Raw genomic sequence first — 19,355 nt, forward strand, 5'->3', positions numbered from 1 at the left:
AACTGGTAAAATCATGGCCCAGTTGTTCCAAGAGGCAGGCGAGTGGGAAGTTACTAAACTCCATTTCTTTATGGGTTGATCTGAGGTTCCAGTTCAGTTAAAGTACTGATAGAACACCAAGTGTTTGCCATAATACAGCAACATTTGATTTGTAACTATGTATTTGTTTGAATTGTTGAAACAGTACTGTTTACTAAATAATGTGTATGTATATGAAGAATAATATTATAAATAATTTGTAAGAACCTGATATTAAGTAAAATGTCGATAAGTCTAAATATGTATCTGCGAATCATTTTTGTATATCTGTAAAGATTACATTGCCTATATTCCTCAATTTATATTTTTCTTTTAGCCAGTCAATAACTTTTCTTAAGTTCTATCTTCAAAATTGTCGGGACAGGGATTATAGCCCTTAATTAACCCAAATATGTAACATTCAATGCAAAATTTCTAATTGGCTGCATTTAGGCAGTTCAGATGCAGGAACAAACATCACTTGGGTCCTTAATAATAGCTTTCCATCTGACATTGAAGATCCAATAAAAGGAATTTGTCATGTGACTGTTTATTAACTCTCAATTTATTGAAAGTGAAATTACTTACATGATTTGTAAGAACTAAATTATAATGATATCAAATGATTGTTTAAATTAAATAAAATAGATGATTACATACATGAACTATTTTTATTTCTTGTTTGTCAATATGAAGAGTAATGCAATTACTTTTGAATTTCATAAAAAAGGATGGAAAAATGTATGTTTATAAAAGTTGTTTTTTTTCTTTTTTTCAAATTATGCTATCTTATAATACAGATCGTTATTTGTTTAATTTTGGTACAAATGAAGTATATAAGGTATGTCTAATGTTACAAATAGCAAAAATTCAAATGCAAATCATGGTGACTTGACTAAATGTGAATGCTAATTGAATCAAAATAGTTAATAAATAATAATGTTCATTTGAAACAATTGAGAGTATAAGTTTGGTATATAGCATCATCTAGTGGTCCTCTACCAAAATTGTTAAAACTATCCCCCTGGGGTCAAAAATGGCCCTGCCCCGGGGGTCACTTGTTTTACATAGACTTATATAGGGAAAATCTTCTTCTCAAAAACCACAAGGCCTAGAACCTTGAAAATTGGTATGTGTCATCATGTAGTGGTCCTCTACAAAATTTGTTCATATTATTCTCCTGGGGTCAAAAATGGCCCCGCCCCAGGGGTCACTAGTTTCATTACATAGTGTTATATAGTAAATCTTTAAAAATCTTCTCCGAAACTGTAAGGCCCAGGGCTTAGATATTTGGTATACAGCATCATCTAGTGGACCTCTACCAGATTTGTTCAAATTATTGCCACAGGGTCAAAATTGACCCCGCCTAGGGGGTCCTTGTTTTTACGTAGTGTTATATAGTAAATCTTTAAAAATATTCTTCTCCAGAACCGTAAGGCCAGGAGATTAGATATTTGGTATACAACATCATCTTGTGGACCTCTATCAAAGTTGTTCAAATTATTGCCACAGGGTCAAAATTGGCCCCGCCCTGAAAGTTATTTGTTTTTATATAGTCTTATATAATAAAACTTTAAAAATCCTCTTCTCCAAAATATAAGACCTAGAGCTTTCATATTTGGTAAATAGTGTTACCTAGTGGACCTACACCAAAGGTATTCAAATTATTGTCCTGGGGTCAAATTGGCCTTGCTCAGGGGTCATTTGTTTTTACATTGTCTTGTCACTGAACATCTTTTCCTCTGAAAGGAAAGGTCAAAATGACTCCATACTTGATATGTAGCATCCTTACATGGTCCTTTCTCAACTTTGTTCAAATGGTTTTGTTTGGCCCCTTTTAGGGGTCACCAGAGCAAAAAATAGAAAAACCTTTAAACAACTTGATCTTATTAACTGCTTGATGGATCTTCAAGTCTGAAGCATCCTAGCATGGGCCTCTGTCAGGTCTTTTCAAATAATTTTGTTTGGCCCCTTTTAAGGGCCACCAGAGCTAAAATTAGTAAAAAAACTTAACATTTTCTTCGCATGAACCCCTTGATAGATCTTCAGCAAATTTGGTTTGAAGTGTCCTTGCATGGACCTCTCTTAAATTTGTTCACATAATTTTGTTTGGCCCTGTTGCCATGGCAACCTAAAGGAAAATGTCAACAATTGGTTATAATCATCTTCTTCTCCTAAACCGCTTTGACAATTTTGATGAAACTTCATAGGAATGATCCTTGGTTGGTGCTTTTTCAAAATTGTTCAAAGAAATTAATTCCATTTAGAACTCTGGTTGACATGGCAACCTAAAGGAAAAGTGTCAACAATTGGTTACAATCATCTTCTCCTAAACCGCTTGGACAATTTTGATGAAACTTCATAGGAATGATCCTTGGTTGGTGCTTTTTCAAAATTGTTAAAAAAAATTAATTCCTTGCAGAACTCTGGTTGCCATGGCAACCTGAAGGAAATTATAGGCTGTCGTGTCCGCGCTGTGACTTTCTCTTATATGGACAGATTTTAAAATGAAAATGCCATATGTTTTCAACATACCAAGACAATGTGTCGTGTGCAAGACCCATGTCCCTACCTCTAAGGTGAAAGATACACTAAGTGTTTATTCACAATGGAATGCTGAATATGAGGACATAAAGAGTGTTGGCTGTCATTTAGTATGATTGTTTTTTTTTTGCTCAGAGGCAATTTAATATAACTTGCAATATGTATTTGACACATACAGGCAAGATAAACTTTTTATACGCCCGAAGGGTCGTATTATGTTATGGCCTCCATCGTCCGTCCGTCTGTCTGTCCGTCTGTCCGTCCGTTAGCAATTCCGTGTCCGGGCCATAACTTGGTAACTAATAAAGCGATTTTCAAATAACTTTATACAAATCATCACTACATTAAAAGGATGTGTCGCGCGCAATTTCCAGGTCCATACCTTAAAGACTAGAATCACCATGGGGGTGCGTTAGCAATTCCGTGTCCGGGCCACAACTTTGTCACTAATAAAGTCATTTTCAAATAACTTTATACAAAGCATCATTACATTAAAAGGATGTGTCGCGCGCAATTTCCAGGTCCATACCTCAAACACTAGAATCACCATGGGGGGGGGGGGGGCGTTAGCAATTCTGTGTCCGGCCACATCTTTGTTACTAATAAAGTGATTTTCAAATAACTTTATACAAATCATCACTACATTAAAAGGATGTGTCACATGCAATTTCCATGTCCATACCTCAAAGTCTAGAATCACCATGGGGGGGACGTTAGCAATTCCATGTCCAGGCCATAACTCAAAGACTAGAATCACCAATGGGGGGCGTTAGCAATTCTGTGTCCTGGCCACATCTTTGTTACTCGTCCGTTAGCAATGGGGGGGACGTTAGCAATTCCATGTCCAGGCCATAAATCAAAGACTAGAATCACCAATGGGGGGCGTTAGCAATTCTGTGTCCTGGTCACATCTTTGTTACTCGTCTGTTAGCAATTCCGTGTCCAAAAGGATGTGTCACGCGCAATTACCAGGTCCATACCTCAAAGACTAGAATCACCATGGGGGGGCGTTAGCAATTCTGTTTCCGGGCCACATCTTTGTTACTCGTCCGTTAGCAATTCCGTGTCCGGGCCATAACTTGGTAACTAATAAAGTGATTTTCAAATAGCTTTATACAAATCATCACTACATTAAAAGGATGTGTCGCGCGCAATTTCCAGGTCCATACCTCAAAGACTAGAATCACCATGGGGGGGGGGCGTTAGCAATTCTGTGTCTGGGCCACATCTTTGTTACTAATAAAGTGATTTTCAAATAACTTTATACAAATCATCACTACATTAAAAGGATGTCACATGCAATTTCCAGGTCCATACCTCAAAGTCTAGAATCACCATGGGGGGGATGTTAGCAATTCCATGTCCAGGCCATAACTCAAAGACTAGAATCACCATGGGGGGGCGTTAGGAATTCTGTGTCCGGGCCACATCTTTGTAACTCGTCCGTTAGCAATTCCGTGTCCGGGCCATAACTTGGTAACTAATAAAGCGATTTTCAAATAACTTTATACAAATCATCACTACATTAAAAGGATGTGTTGCGCGCAATTTCCAGGTCCATACCTCAAAGACTAGAATCACCATGGGGGGGCATAAGCAATTCTGTGTCCGGGCCACATCTTTGTTACTCGTCCGTTAGCAATTCCGTGTCCGGGCCATAACTTGGTAACTAATAAAGCGATTTTCAAATAACTTTATACAAATCATCACTACATTAAAAGGATCTCAAGCCGAATCTTCTTCGGGCGTATAATGCTCCGTTTCGCGGTGCTCTTGTTATGTACTTGTTCATAGATCAATGTCACATTGGGGGGCATTTGTCACATACTTTGACAGCTCTTGTTCAATATTCTTTGAGAAACAAGCTATATTAATAACAAAGGTTAAACTCTTTTACTCAGGGCCATCATGGCCCTCTTGTTTTATGTATTATTTATTTATCATATGCATTGACAATTGATTATAATTTCATAATATATTATTTATTCTTTTATTGTATGTATTCTAGATCATTAAATAAATATAAGTAAATATGCATTCAAATTTCTGTATTTAGTCTTAAATAATAAATGTTGATATTGTTAAGACCAAAATCCGCTGGACTTTAGACCAATATTCCCTGGAATTCAGACTAAAATCCACTGCAAAGCCTCTCAAAAGTATGGCATGCATGTATTTGTGTCTGTCTTTTACCTTAAAGGTTGTACCCACCAGGAATACTTTTTGTATCCTCTCAAAATTCAGACTAGGAAACTGACTTGAGGTTGAATATATAAGATTATGTTTTTCATCATCTTCAGACAAATAGAAAATAGCTATCAGCTAAAATCTTATTCAACAATAAATGTTTTAGAATGCTAAATATTAGCAGTACACAGGGTATAAATCTTGTGAAACACATAGCAATAACGTGCTAAATAATGCACGTGAATATAGGTAACTTGTAGTAGTAGAAGTCAAGTATCATCTTGGTTTATTACAGCAGAACCAGTGATTACGAACTTCGTAATCACAGCCCCAGAAACAGAAGCGTTATTATTAAATCTCCCAGGTTGCGGAAACATGGCACATCGCAGGTGCGGATCCAGGAATTGATGTAAGAGGGGTAGTAACTTAGGGGCGCAACTTTTGACATGTGCTCCTCCCTCAGAACCGAAAGTATATGGCTTAAACTGTTTTACGGGAATTTGGGGTTACTCCCTCATGTATGTAGTCGGAAATGGTGCATTATGAGCTTATTTTATTACCTTTGTTTCTCTGATATTGATGAAAACAGTAAACTTCGATTATTTTAGAGGTGGCGCACGCCGGGCGCTTAAACCGCTAGCGCTTCGACCAAATTCCCTGAGCTACACAGTCGGTCCAAGGCCAATTCCCCGCTATTTTGGCGCGAACACAAAACCACCGACTGTCCCCCCGGACCTGGGGTGGGGGGGGGATGCTTACCATTGACTGGTGCATTACTTTAGCGACAGCGATAGGTTTTCATATTACTTTTTCCCTGTTTGAATGTAATATCTTAATTGTCTGTTAATATGTTCACTGATAAAACTTTTGCGGCCTGGCACATTGCATCTCATTAGTCATGGCAGTATTCTTCAAGTTCAGGCTTCTTTTTTTCAAAATTCAAAATGTTTATTTTTTAAACCATTCATTGATTTATCAACACCATATTCACACATTCTCATTTACAAGAGGTTTGATAGTGATAAATCAAATGTGTAACGCATGGCACCATCACTCTGGTGAACGAGAATAATTTCATATAGCACAATGTACATGAAATAATGACAGTATGGCGAGTCGCTCCTTCACTATTTTTACCCATAAATACCATAAATTAAGCCTTTTCATACAATAGATCTCCATCACCTCTCCGACTCCTTTATAATTTGTGTAAATATATGAACATAATCATGTGGTCTTTAACAAAGATAGAAGTGTAAAAAAGTTTATATCTTCGACTTCAAAGAACTTCATTAATGCTAATTCTTGACCAAATTTTAGTTGCCTTTAACCTTGAAAATAATCGGTTAAATGGCAAGATGTTTGTAATCAAGCTTAACGACAGCGTTTTTGTGACATTGATGAAAGATGGATTTTTTTTGTTTGTCTTTTTTTTCAATCGGATAAAAAATTGTACTAGTATCTGATACAGGGTTAATGAAGCAATACGATGGTTAGACGTCATGATAACCATTGTATAGTATAGCAGCGATGAGGAATATGGATAAGTCGACAGTTGACAGGTAAGGACATTGTAAGAAGTGTCATTTTGCTAATTTTTGCTTTAAATATGGCAATATTTTTCTTTATTCCCATTTCCTACATGTTCCCATTACAAAATCTTACCTGTCCTTCCAATTGGAAATTTCCCATTTTAAAACTGAACTTTATTCTCCAATTGGAATGTTCCCATTAACCAAATATTCCAATTGGAATTTTCCAATGTTCATACTTTCCCACTTTGAATGTGGGAATCCTCCAATTGGAAAGATTCACTCATGGGAAGGATTCGCAAACAAATGCCTTAAATGAATCTATCGGTTCTTCATTTTTAATGAATATATTATTTTTCATGTAGTGAGTGTAAAATATTCTTAATTAAACAGTCAATTTCAATTTTAAAAATTATGTTCCAAATTCTCCCACAATTTTAATAGAGCCAGTTTTCCAATTGGAAAAGCTTGAAAAAGCCATTTTCCAATGGGAAGGCCATTTTCCAATGGGACTCCCATTGGAAAAGTTGACTTTAAATGCCAAAAAAACATATTTCTAAATTAAATTTCAGGAAACAAAAAATATCTCTTATTAGTATTACCTAACACATTTTAAAAATACAAAAATAAAAAACATTGGGTGAAAAATAAAAAAAATAAGTTTGCAAAAATTCCGGATTTGCAAACTTAATCCGGATGCTGTAACCTATACATCAAATATAAAGGCTTTAAAGTGATTTAAGAGCATTACTTATTGTCTAAGTAATGCGTTGGTGGCTCTCAAAGCAGGTACTAGGTTATTTTGATAAGACTAAGCACGTTGATCTGTCGACTTTCAGTAATTTACCCATCCATGATTAAAGGATTTTTTGTTCAACAAGTATTCGTTCGCAAAGTTTGTACAGAGAAAGCACGTATATTGAGCATACTTGAAACATCAAAGTTAACTGCATTTTTGTTACTCGGGCTTTTAAACAGTCGACTTGGACATCCTTAAATTTAGACTACTTTACCACTTTCTTAAATACATAACCACATCATACAGAAAATAGAACAGTTCATTACCGAATGCGGGTATTCTGCAATGAGGCAACCGCAGTTAACATCTAAGTTTTTTCATTATTATGATGGTCTGTTTATGGTGTTTGTTCTCGGACACACCAATATTTCAAGAAATACATATAAAAGATGTACAACATATGCATAACTACTTACCTAAATTTATAACAACGCTCGTTGTAAAAAATAAAACTGCTGCTTTGCACGAGTAAATCCGCATAATATGTTCCAATGTGAGGAATATCATTGTCAAGACCATTTAAATATGTATTTCAATGTTCATGTTAAATCACCTTTCATGTAATTCCTTTTAAAATATAAAACTAAAATTAACTACCGTATGTTTTGTTAAATCCTTTGAACAATGTTATAATTCCTCCGTTTCACAATATTGAGATTACCAAAAAAAAGCAAAGCTCTTTATTTCCTCCAATCACTATGAATTTACACTACCATGCATGCTAAACTGTTGGCTGAACTGATTTTTGACGACATTTGACAGAACAATACCGAAGTATAGAAGTTCTAACGCATGGCCGCTTCATGTCGTATTTTGTATTATTGGTATCTGAGCCGTAAATGTAGCTTTTGACTGCATGATTAATATGTTCAAACTTGCACACAACGTATGATATAAAGATTACAGAAAGGGTTAGTTACCCTGATTCCCCTCCATCTATGTTGGTTTTACAACAAGCTGTCACTTTCCAGTACATGATATTTGGTCGATAACACTAAGGTTTGATTTTATTCATAAGTGCGCACTTAACCGGTATATTGTTACATTTCATATCACTTCTCACTTAATTCAAAATTTAACATAGGCATTTTAACCATACCATTTCATAAAATGGTCTCTGTATCATTCTGTTATTCCATTACAAAGCTTTAAATAAACGCATTTTATATTCAACAACGTTTCAGTTACTCTTTTAACAGCATCCTTTGTTTTCACATTTAAATTCCAAAATAACACGATTCAGACGAGTTATTAAGCAATATCTCTCCAATATAACACTAATGAAGCTGTGCTTTTATTTAAAAACACTCATACTCCAGTAGATCAAAAGAGTGATATCCCCTCGTGAGGCGCTACAGATCTCAAAAGTATGCCAGATAATACAATAAATGATCCATTTACAGTTCCATTCGAAAGCAGTAAAAGTCAGTGTAGAGATGTTGTTTACGTCCATGCACTGAAAGCACAATTGCAATGCTTACTGGTTTTTATTCAGAACACTTTTTTTTCGTCTGTAGAGATCAATTGGTGTAATATTGGGTTTACTTGATATTACTAAAGCCCAAGTACCGTGATTACGTTCCAAACATTAATAACAGTGTGAATAAAATATTGTTGTTGTTTTTCGAAATCAGCTTTCTCAGCGTTCTTAGACTGATAATAAAGATCTTTCCTTTCAAAGTGATTTTAAGGAAACAAATGCAGTTCGTATAGATAACCTCGGCTATAAATATTCCACTGACACTTTCAAGCGTTTTAGGCAGACAATTATCATTGTACTTTGATAATATTATCCAGTCTTATTTGTTCAGTATGAAATTCGGTGACGAACACTAGTAACAACGTTCTGTGACGAATGTATGTTCGACATTCCAAACATTTTTTGTTTTAGGATAACAGTTCGGAAATGAGCATCCCTTTCGATTATTGTCTACCATTCACTAATTTCAGTAATGGTGGCATTGCATGAATATGCATAAGGCAGGACATTAACGGCGAGTGTCAATACATGTTTACAGCCCTTCATTGTAATTGAATTAGATCCGTATAAAACAAGGCTGGGAAGTAATGGAAATTTACGTTTGCAGAATGTTTGGGCTTCCAACTTTTGTAACTCACACTTTAAATGGCATGGACATGCGTAATGGACTATTGACGTATCCAGACTTTTTATGTTAGCCCTTGTATTAATTAATTTATTGCTGTTTTTTCTCATAGACCAAGTTTCAATAAACGTTTAAAACAAAATCAAAGTTTAATTATTTATATTTTTTTTATCAACACAGGGATATTAAATGTTTTAAAGTAATCGTTTTCACTAAGGCGACTTTAGCTAGCTAATCATATTGAATAGTTTTGACCCGCGACATACTCGTGAATGAACCGCATGTCCAGTGGACTTAATCGTTTTGATTATGTTTAAACTTACAGTAATTCAGGTAACCCGAGGTTGTATCGCGAAATTGATCTGTGTGTTTCATTAAGTATGCATTCAGCTTTATGTTGTATTTGTATGAGTTAAGAAAGTTTGATTTTATACTGAAACCATTTTAAATCAATCTCGTTATCGTGCATTTTGTGTTGTTTTAGAATGATGTAGTGGTTCTACTGGCACCTGTTTAGCCAATTAATTTTAACTTCCCCATCATTAAGTTTCTTATATAACAAATATGTTGAATATTATCAACGGTTTTTTTTTCACGGATTCGCCATTACTACCCTCCTGCAGGGAATGTAGAAAATATGATTCTGCATATTACGTCCCCAATATTGTAAGTTAATGATCAACATATTTCTGTGAGTGTACAACTATTGGTTTTTTCGTGCTTTGTTTGTTGCTCTGAATTTATTGCTTTAAAATTTAATAAATCAACGCTTTAATCAACAAAGTTTCGTAAATTCATGTCGAATAACATTTTCCCCACTTTTCTGACAAGCATACTTAGTTCCATTAAATATATATTAACTGTAAAAGGCGAGAAAAGCGACAGATAAATTAAACTACAATATAAATTTTTGCAGAAACCCTCACATATCGCCCCGCGGAAATGAATGTCATAAATGAAATTAAAAAAAAGTACGCGTCATGTTTCCGAATTTCGTACATAATATTTATGAAAACAGCTGAAGAAACAAGCTCAGTGGCAAAACGTTTAAACATAAACCCGGTTTAATGGCACTGGGTAAACGTCAAAGACATAGAACATAAAATAACAAACAAGAAACACAGAAGAACAGCACAAAACTCCACAAACAGCACAGTGCATACATACTATATATATATATAAAATAGGTATGTATATCAAGAATTGTTAGGTACCTGCTTGGAACGGTCATAAAAATGTAAATTTACCGGAGGTTTAAACCCGTTTATGTGCACAAACCTCACTCTTATCCCAACAATCCTTAATAAAGATAAAACGCAACAGTTGAATCTTGCATGCATTAACTTGCGGAAACTTATCAATAAAACAAATAATAATAAACGTATAGGTAAACCCCAAGTACTTCTAAGACTCAAGATCCCGACTCTATCTGCACACGGGGGAATACAATTCAGAGCACCTAATGCAAAAACTTTTCAAAGATACGATGCAGTTTTTGCTTGAAACTAATAACATCACACACAGTCTACCTTATAAAAAAAGGTTCAAAACTGTGTGTCATAGAGTTTCATAATAAAAAGCATCATTGTATTAAAACAATTAAGGAAAACTTTACAAAAAATGAAAGCGACATGTTTAAGCTAATATTTACTTCCAAATAATTTGAAAATGTAAAATATTTGAAGAAAATGAAGTCACATGCCAAAACACTCCGAGTCAGTCAAAAACGTGTTGGCCAAAAATATTAATACGGTTTTAAAGATAACATGAATTAGCAAAATCTTCATAAAACAAAAGGACTGAAAGCTTAGTTATGAAAGGATGCTATATTTAACCCTATATTTGTGTATACGACTTGTGGTAAATGGCAATATATCATGCGTTAGAACATGTTTTGAAAAAGTAATTTGTTAAGTGAGTATTGTTATGAGTGTTAGAAGTACATATTTCATCATTATCATGTTTGTTCTCCCCGCTTATTTGCAACATAGATGACTGATTCCTGGCATGTTGAATAATTTACAGCTGAAACATTTGCTTGTTGGCTGTCTGGCTAGTATGTATGCTTGCCGTCTGGTTTGCACTGCCAGTCAGAGAGTACGGCCACTGACGCAAATTAAACAAGAGCACGTGTGGCTTCATACAATATTCACACGATGATACAGATTAATTGGCAAAAAGTAACTGTTTATTGCATTGATCATGAACTTTTATTGATCTGAATGGTTTGTTTAAACAGTATGCCAGCAGTTAGTTCATCTATTACTTATTATCTGATTTAAAATAATCTTAAAAATAATTATACAATTGCTCATTAAGATAGTACTTCGTAAAGTTAACTGATCCTAATGAAATAACTTGAATACGGCGTATACATTGTACGTCAACTTTATTTGACTAATGGTCTTCATGTTAAAGCACAATAACAAAGGAAACAATTAACACGATTGTCTTCTTAATAAAATTAGACACAATCCCTAAATTAATAAGGTAACCTGAAACACATAATCAGACGTAAAAAAACGAAAAGCAGAAACATTTCCTAATGTTTGAATGAATTAAGCCTGCAGCATTTTATTCAAGAGTTTAAGATAATCAGCTGTATGAAAATGCCAAAATTGATTTAATGATTGAGTAAATGTTAATGAATCTGAAGGAAAGCAAGTCGTTAATCAATTCAAACTTACGATCTCAATATTGAAATATATCGTTGTTTTAACATGTATTTGAATCAAGATCATAAGTTACTGAAAGTCAGTTATTCTCTCTCAGACAACATCGTCATTAATCGATACAAATAAATAGTTTTTCCTATACTATTTATCTGTCCTATGGGCTTAAAATCAAATAAAAAGTCTTTTTACAGCTAAACTCTAAATAAAATGGTACTTCGGAATGTCAATCACGAACTCTAAAGCAATAAAACACGCATTATACTGTTTGTACTGAATGTCCGATCGATTATGTATATATGTATAAATTTATATGTATTCATACATAAATCTGAATTATTATTTTTTATTGCTTAAATGTTTTCATTTGTTGTAACTTTATTGTTTATCATTACACGACTATTTTTGTTAAAATAAATATCCACTTTTATATTCTCATTTCGTTGGCTCCAGCTAAATAAAAAGTGATGGTTTATTAGGTGCGTCATATGCATTACCACTATATGATTGCTGCAAAGCTAAGTTAGCAATGAATTTACAGTTATGTTTTGAAGACTATTTATATAAAATGATGATGTCTTTATACCATTAATAGTTATTATAAAAACAAAGCTTAACACAAAATCGGTTGGTTAAAACCCGGCAGTCAACCGATCGAGTGTGTCTCTTCATAAGCTTCACTTTTAGAAACTATCAGCTTTGGCAGTATGTGTTTGTCCAGCGACACGTGTTGCTGCATTTAATATTCAATTGTAAAATGTGTATTCAGCCGAGCATATTGTTTAAAGATTAATTGACAAAAAGGTTCTGGTTAATTCGTGTTATATTAGAGCTGTTTAGTGACACATATAAGCGTAGCACATATCCATTTCATATCGTAACAATGACAAAATGTACGTATTTGATGAAGTGTATCGATAAGTTGTAGCAATATAAGATCAAATGAAATAAGCTATATATGAAGATTGTTTTTCTTTAGCACGAATCAAACACGTTTATTCAATTTTCTGAATAATTGGCTCTTTCCCAACGAAAAAAAAAGTTACATCATGCTTGTCTGAACCGGAACTTGCATTAGATAACACAAAAATTAATAGACATATAAACCAATACAAGCTGTTTTAATTTATTCTAAAAATACTTGCAATTGTTTCTTAAGCAACAACTCCACCTTAATTATGATTGAATGTTGGAATGCTCTAATAAATGTATTAATAATACGAATTGCCAAGGTTTGAATAATTCTTATGCGTTAATGATATATGAATCCTCAGGCTCTATCTAGCGAATTTTCACTATGAAACACTATGGTTGTCAACACATTTGTAAGATAACGTCCTTGGGTTCATACTGCATGACCACATAAAAACAGGGTATAACTCTTAGCTCAATGACATTGTTAGTCTCCTCATCTTACCATTGTTTAAGTTAAAAAATTGCTCTTGTACGAAGCAGATGTTGCTGTCAGTGCAATACAAGACAATGGGAATACTACCCTAAGATAAACTACAACCTAATATGTTTTTGAATATGTTTACAATGGTCGAAAACTGAATCCTAAAATTATCATTGGATAACTATTTACCAAATAATGCACATTTTGGTTAACCTTTGATCAAACCAGACAATAAATCTATTTCGTTCACTTGGCTGTTATTGTTTATGCATTATTGATTATGTCACACAAACATAGACCAAGTTAAAAAGCCGCGCAGGCAGAATTTGACAAAGATTAACTGCAAATTTAATATTTAGTTATTACTGCGTCTTAGATCTAGAAAGTTAGAAAGGCATAACTGGTAGAACAACTGCCTGTGTTTCTTCTCCCGAGAGTAATGGAGAAGAGTTCGGATTCTCATTGACATTGAATGGTATGTCAACAAATATCCTGTTTGAAGAACGACAATTGGAATCGTTAAGTGTTCTCAGGAAGAAATTTGTCATTGACCTATTTTCGATTGTGGATAATATAATACTCCGAGGATTTTCCACCGTATCTTGAAGACTGGGATTGATCTTTCAATTCTTAAATAGTCCAGACGTATGTATTGCTGTAATAAATACATCAGTCCTTCAAACAAAACCAATTAAAACAACGTTTTTTGGCGATTTCATTGTTTTATCATAAAATGATTTATCCAAATATTTGGCTTTACAGTTACATATCAAATGTTTACTTCGTTGTTATACATAAAGTGAACACTTAATCAGTTTTTGCAGTGAAGAGTAAATGCAAAGAAATTCACGAACTTCTGCGGAGTTACTTTGATAAGATTTACCTTTTACGTGTTTTCTTTATTTTAGATCGTTTGGACAAGATCGAGGAGGATTGTGCACGTTTTAAATGGTTTAAATCCCAAGTAAATTTACATTTTATTGACCGTTCCAAGGCGGTACCTAACAATCCTTCATAAACATACCTAGTTCTTTCATGTTTCTTGTTAGTGATTTTTTGTTTTTTCGTTCTATGTCTTTGGCGTTTACACAGTGCCATTGAACCGGGTTTATGTTTAAACTTTTTGCTACTGAGCTTGTTTCTGTAGTTGTTCACATAAGTATCAAATGGTGTTGCTTTGTTACTACGAAGCTAGTATTTTTTATTAAGAGAGCTAATCAGGGACTATGTTTATAACAGTCTTAAGTCCAATTACAGACTCAAGTGACAAACTTGGCAATCTCCATTTCATTGTTACTTTACATAAGTTGGGAATTGAAGCTGGCATTTGCTGATTAGTTTTAAATAGTACAATAAGTTACTTTTATATCTGTAAAACATGTCTAGACTTGTATTTGGGACTGTTCTAAATCATGGACCCGGAAGAATCGCAAGTATTTCATATAACGACCTATAATACTATACAAAACTGTTTGTTCTAATTGAGAATAAAATGCCACACACGAATCTTATCTTTGTTTTTATCTGTTGCAACCAATTACTAACTCTCTGATAAATTCATGGTAATGGCATTCGGCTTCGTAAGTATTTGACTTTTGTCATATACTTTAAAATATTGCTAAGTATGTAAAAACAGCTTAATTAATGAAGACAAGAATTGTGTCATCTTAGAACAGTGATAATATTGCAAACTAAAAACAACAAATCTTGTTACCTTACATCTAGATAACAAACTGTTAAATGTATTCCGGTTGCAATCAAGCTGTTTGAATGACTTAGCGTATATGGACCTCTTGGACCTCTTGCACAAGTGGTGATCGACCATATATTGTTGTATAAAAGCAGCTGTCCCTGCTGTCAGAATAATATTTGCCGGTGATGAACGAGAAATTTGTACAAGATCCTAGTCGTAAATATATTATCAGTCCCATCCTTACTGATATAATCATTTTCATTTTCGTTGCCGTATAATCATGATAGGCAAGATATTTACTCGTGTAATTCACTTCAGACAGTGTTTTTATGAGACCCATATTTTATAATTTTGTAATTATTGATAAATGTTAGGATATGTGTGAGTAAATGGCCCAAACGACTAAATTAATCCGAAGTATACTAGTGTTACAGTGAAATCGAATTTCACTTAACGTTCAAAGGTGGCTATCCCATCATTCTACATGCAAATAAAAAAGTCTATTTGACTTCCATGATTGTAAGGTCGTATGTGATCTGACGCTTGGATGCAGAAATCAGGTTGAAACAAAGGTTCTTATGAGAAATACCGAGTTGATTTGAAAGAAATGAGCATAAAACATGGTATTTTTACATTATGAGATTAGAGTAGACCACAGTAAATATTTTAGCATTCACCAATAATGTAATGTTTTTGTGCATTCTGTTATTAAACACGCAGTTAAAATCTTGTAACCAGTAATTAATATTTTCCATAAATGCATAATTGAGTAAGAAATTAAAGTTTTGTTAGATAAAATTGATCTTGTTATACATGTTTATGCATGGATTTTGGATAATCATGTCACTTTAACTATAGTTCATTTATAATCAGTGCTTTAACTATTTAATAATGTTAACCATTCGGAATTCAACAGAAGAAAACAATGTTGAATTATCAATTTAACTAAAATTAACAACAACTGTTATATGTTATTGATCAGTGGATTATTCAAAACTAAGCTCATATTAGCGTAAATAATAGTTCGATTTACGTCATGCTAAACGTTTCATAACAATACGTAATGAAAAAGAACAGGTATGGGGGTTAGATTATTTGATACAAAAACGAAGTCGGTGAGGTACCTTTTTTTGATATCAGGCGATTTGTAATAAAACATTGAATACATGTATTTAAAAAAATCAAAAATTAAACGAGCAGTTTTTTCAAGAATTAAAGAAAGGAGCACTTTTTTCAGCGAAACACGACGCCGTTTTTCCCGCGAAAAATGACGTTAAAGACAAATTTAAAATAAATAACTTTAAACATGAGAACGAAAAATATATGTGCGTGAACGTTTTCACAAGACGCACTTGAGGTTGAAATTTCTTAGCGGTAAACGAAGAATTGGTGAAACTATCGGTTATTGTAGCTGGAACGCAAAAATATGAGAGACGTCTCGAAGTTGACGTCAGTGGTATATTTTGAGAAGTCATAGTTTCAAAACTGTTCCGAATATTGAAAATGTAAAAATAGTCCTAATTGGGCATATGCTCTTCTATTCGTATACCAATTTTCAGACAGTAACTCGAAAATAAATTCATAGTCGCGTTCCACCTTAAGCAGTTTTGATTTGTGTGTTGTCTGTTTTTAATAACAAATTAATACATTTTTGACTAGCTCTGTAATATGATTGTGATAAAAAGACCTGAACCTCACCATGATAGTTTCGTCATTTGTGTTGCTGTACACAGTTTCCATTTTGAATGGTGTATGGTTAGACACGTTTGATGATTTTGTCACTTACTTCTTATTCTATACGCGCTATACATTGTATCATTCATGCTTATACTGTCATTCGAAATTTTATGAAATGTTTAATAATTGTAAAAAAATCTAATTTTCTTCACTTTACAGATGTAATGAATTTTCCTTCACCCTGAATAGGATTTTGTTTCAATATAAATTCATGTCATGTATTTTCATATCTTAATCAGAACGCCATAAAAACGTTTATGTTACTGAAAATACAACGAACCCATATAATAATAAAACGTCGAGTCAACTTCATATTAACGAATACGGCTGATTGCTATTGTAGCCATACGAGATATGGTGGAAACCTTATTGATCTAGGTTATGTTATATATAGAGGAATCAGAGTAAATAGGAGTTTTGCTTGATATTTGTTGAAGCTTGTAGATTAAATTACGAACTGATTATGATTCCAAATGCATTTGGACAGTATGAACACGTTGTTTGTGTTTTTTATTTATTGCGTGATATTGTTAACAGAGGTATTCATTGTCAATGTACTCAGTGACATACATAATCCAATTATAGACTTTTCTCGATTCGGTAATACTTGAATCTTACTATTATTTTAAAATAGTGTTAAGGCTGTAGAATAACGGAGAACAGGAAATAAATATTTTAACAAAACACATTTGAATAAAAAATAAATGACAGAAATCTGTTTACACATTCGTATAATAAGTATTACGACCAATATAGAAAACTGAATGTTCACTGTTTGTCATATCTATATATCAGTCTCGCCCTTAAAGAGATGGTTGATCTGCTGCGTTGAGAAATAGCCATTATTTGCATTATTCTACATAACAGTTTGGACGGGCTTGGTCATATTTCTTGTTGCTAACAGTTGCCTGAGCGGTCATCATGATTCTTTTATCTCAAAAGCGGCGCAAGAATGTTGGTACACATACAAACAGAAAGAACAAATATTGGCAGCCTCATGAAATGCTTCTTTAACACGATAAATAAATGTTATATCATGTGATTAATATATTTTAATTAAAAATTGTGTAAAATCTCAAATCTCAATATCATCGTCCAGGTATAACCAATAAACATTTTTGAGACGTTCGGTTCTTATTGCCTTTTACCACTTTTGTCTGTTGCATTTTCCTTCATTTTTTTTTTAAATATTTACATCTTTACCTATAGTGTACATATGCTACTTAAATGCCTTCTTTGTTAAATATTTACAAAGCGGAATATCAATATGCATCAAAGTAGACGGTAAATTGTTTTTAACCATAATAACATTATTTAAAAATGTGTCTTCAGACGAACTAAGGTACGGCTGGCGTAATAAATTGCTTGTGCTTTAATACAAATATTTGCATATAACGATATTTGATATGTAATGCATTGTACCCATTGCATTGTATTTAGAATTATCTGAGACCACCTTAAAACAAGATGTATCCATATAAATTATATTTCAACAATATAGATCAATCCTATTATGTAAGAACAGTCCATCTTAGAACGAGCTGTCTCTTGATTAGAAATGTCTTAAGGATCGAGGGGTTTTCTAAATCCAATATTATCCCTCCTTCAAAACTAATCTTGCGAAAAGCATTCTTGAAATGTCGCTATTGTATTGCGAAGGCGGCACAATTGACTTGACACGTCCGTCCGAAGATTGTATATAGTACTCGATATTTTGCTCGAGTTTATGTCGAATGCTAGCTTACAAATGCAATATTCTGGTAAAACCAAGGAACTCCATGCTTAACTCGTATTAAACTGAGAATGATTTCTAGAATAACACAAATCATATGTACAATTCAAATAAATAAGACCCGCTCTTCCAGCATTTGCATACATTAGAGTATCGTTATAACAGTCATAAGCGGTCTCATTGACATAACGATCAGATTTGTCATGTGATACACAGGCATATATATTTTTGTTGTTTCAGTTTCACACGGTATACTTTATTCTATACGTGATGTACGTCGCAATATATGTAGAGTTCATGAAAAAATGTAAAATACCTTAGGCAAAATAAAGGTTTCTTGAAAACACATTTTCCCGCTTTTTCAAGTTATGGATTGATAGATCGTTTCCAGCAAATGAGAAATACATATGTAGACAAACAGTAAGCCTACCTTTAGTGCCCTCTAGAATACATACATATTGTGGCACTATTATAGCGTACTAATCATTGGTTTTATAAAGATAATAATCATATCAAACGCCTACTGTTACATAGTTCGTGGAACTAAAAGTTTTCTTACTAAACACCAAAGAATATTCAAGTTTAATAGAGCATTTACTGTAGTCATTCGAGCACGACCTAAGGGATCCTGTCAAAATAGTAGCCATAATCTCAATTTTAAGTTACTTTTAATGATAAAATTATTTCAATGAGCCCTTAGAGTGAAATAAGTATACGTTGTGCAAACATATGCAAAAAAATCTTTTCAGAGGTCTACAATAATTTCCACAATATACGCCAAACAATCATTTTACATTAGCATTGTTCAAATAATTTTAAATGAGATTTCACTGACTTAAGAGCGTTCTTATTTTTTTTAATGATTTGACGGCTCTAAATGCAGGTAGGAGGTAAAATGATTACATTAAGCAAGATGTTAAGTCGACGGCTGGCATTTACC

At 33.5% G+C, this 19,355-nt stretch overlaps 1 protein-coding gene across 2 annotated transcripts in view; it reads right to left on the reverse strand.

Annotated features, from left to right (window-relative positions):
• Positions 1-19,355, reverse strand: part of LOC128229208 (zwei Ig domain protein zig-8-like) — a 177,156-nt gene that overhangs the window by 108,186 nt on the left and 49,615 nt on the right. The gene's annotated exons all lie outside the window — the stretch shown is intronic.

This window comes from Mya arenaria, chromosome 3, assembly GCF_026914265.1.
Source record: "Mya arenaria isolate MELC-2E11 chromosome 3, ASM2691426v1".
Classification (NCBI taxonomy): domain Eukaryota; kingdom Metazoa; phylum Mollusca; class Bivalvia; order Myida; family Myidae; genus Mya; species Mya arenaria.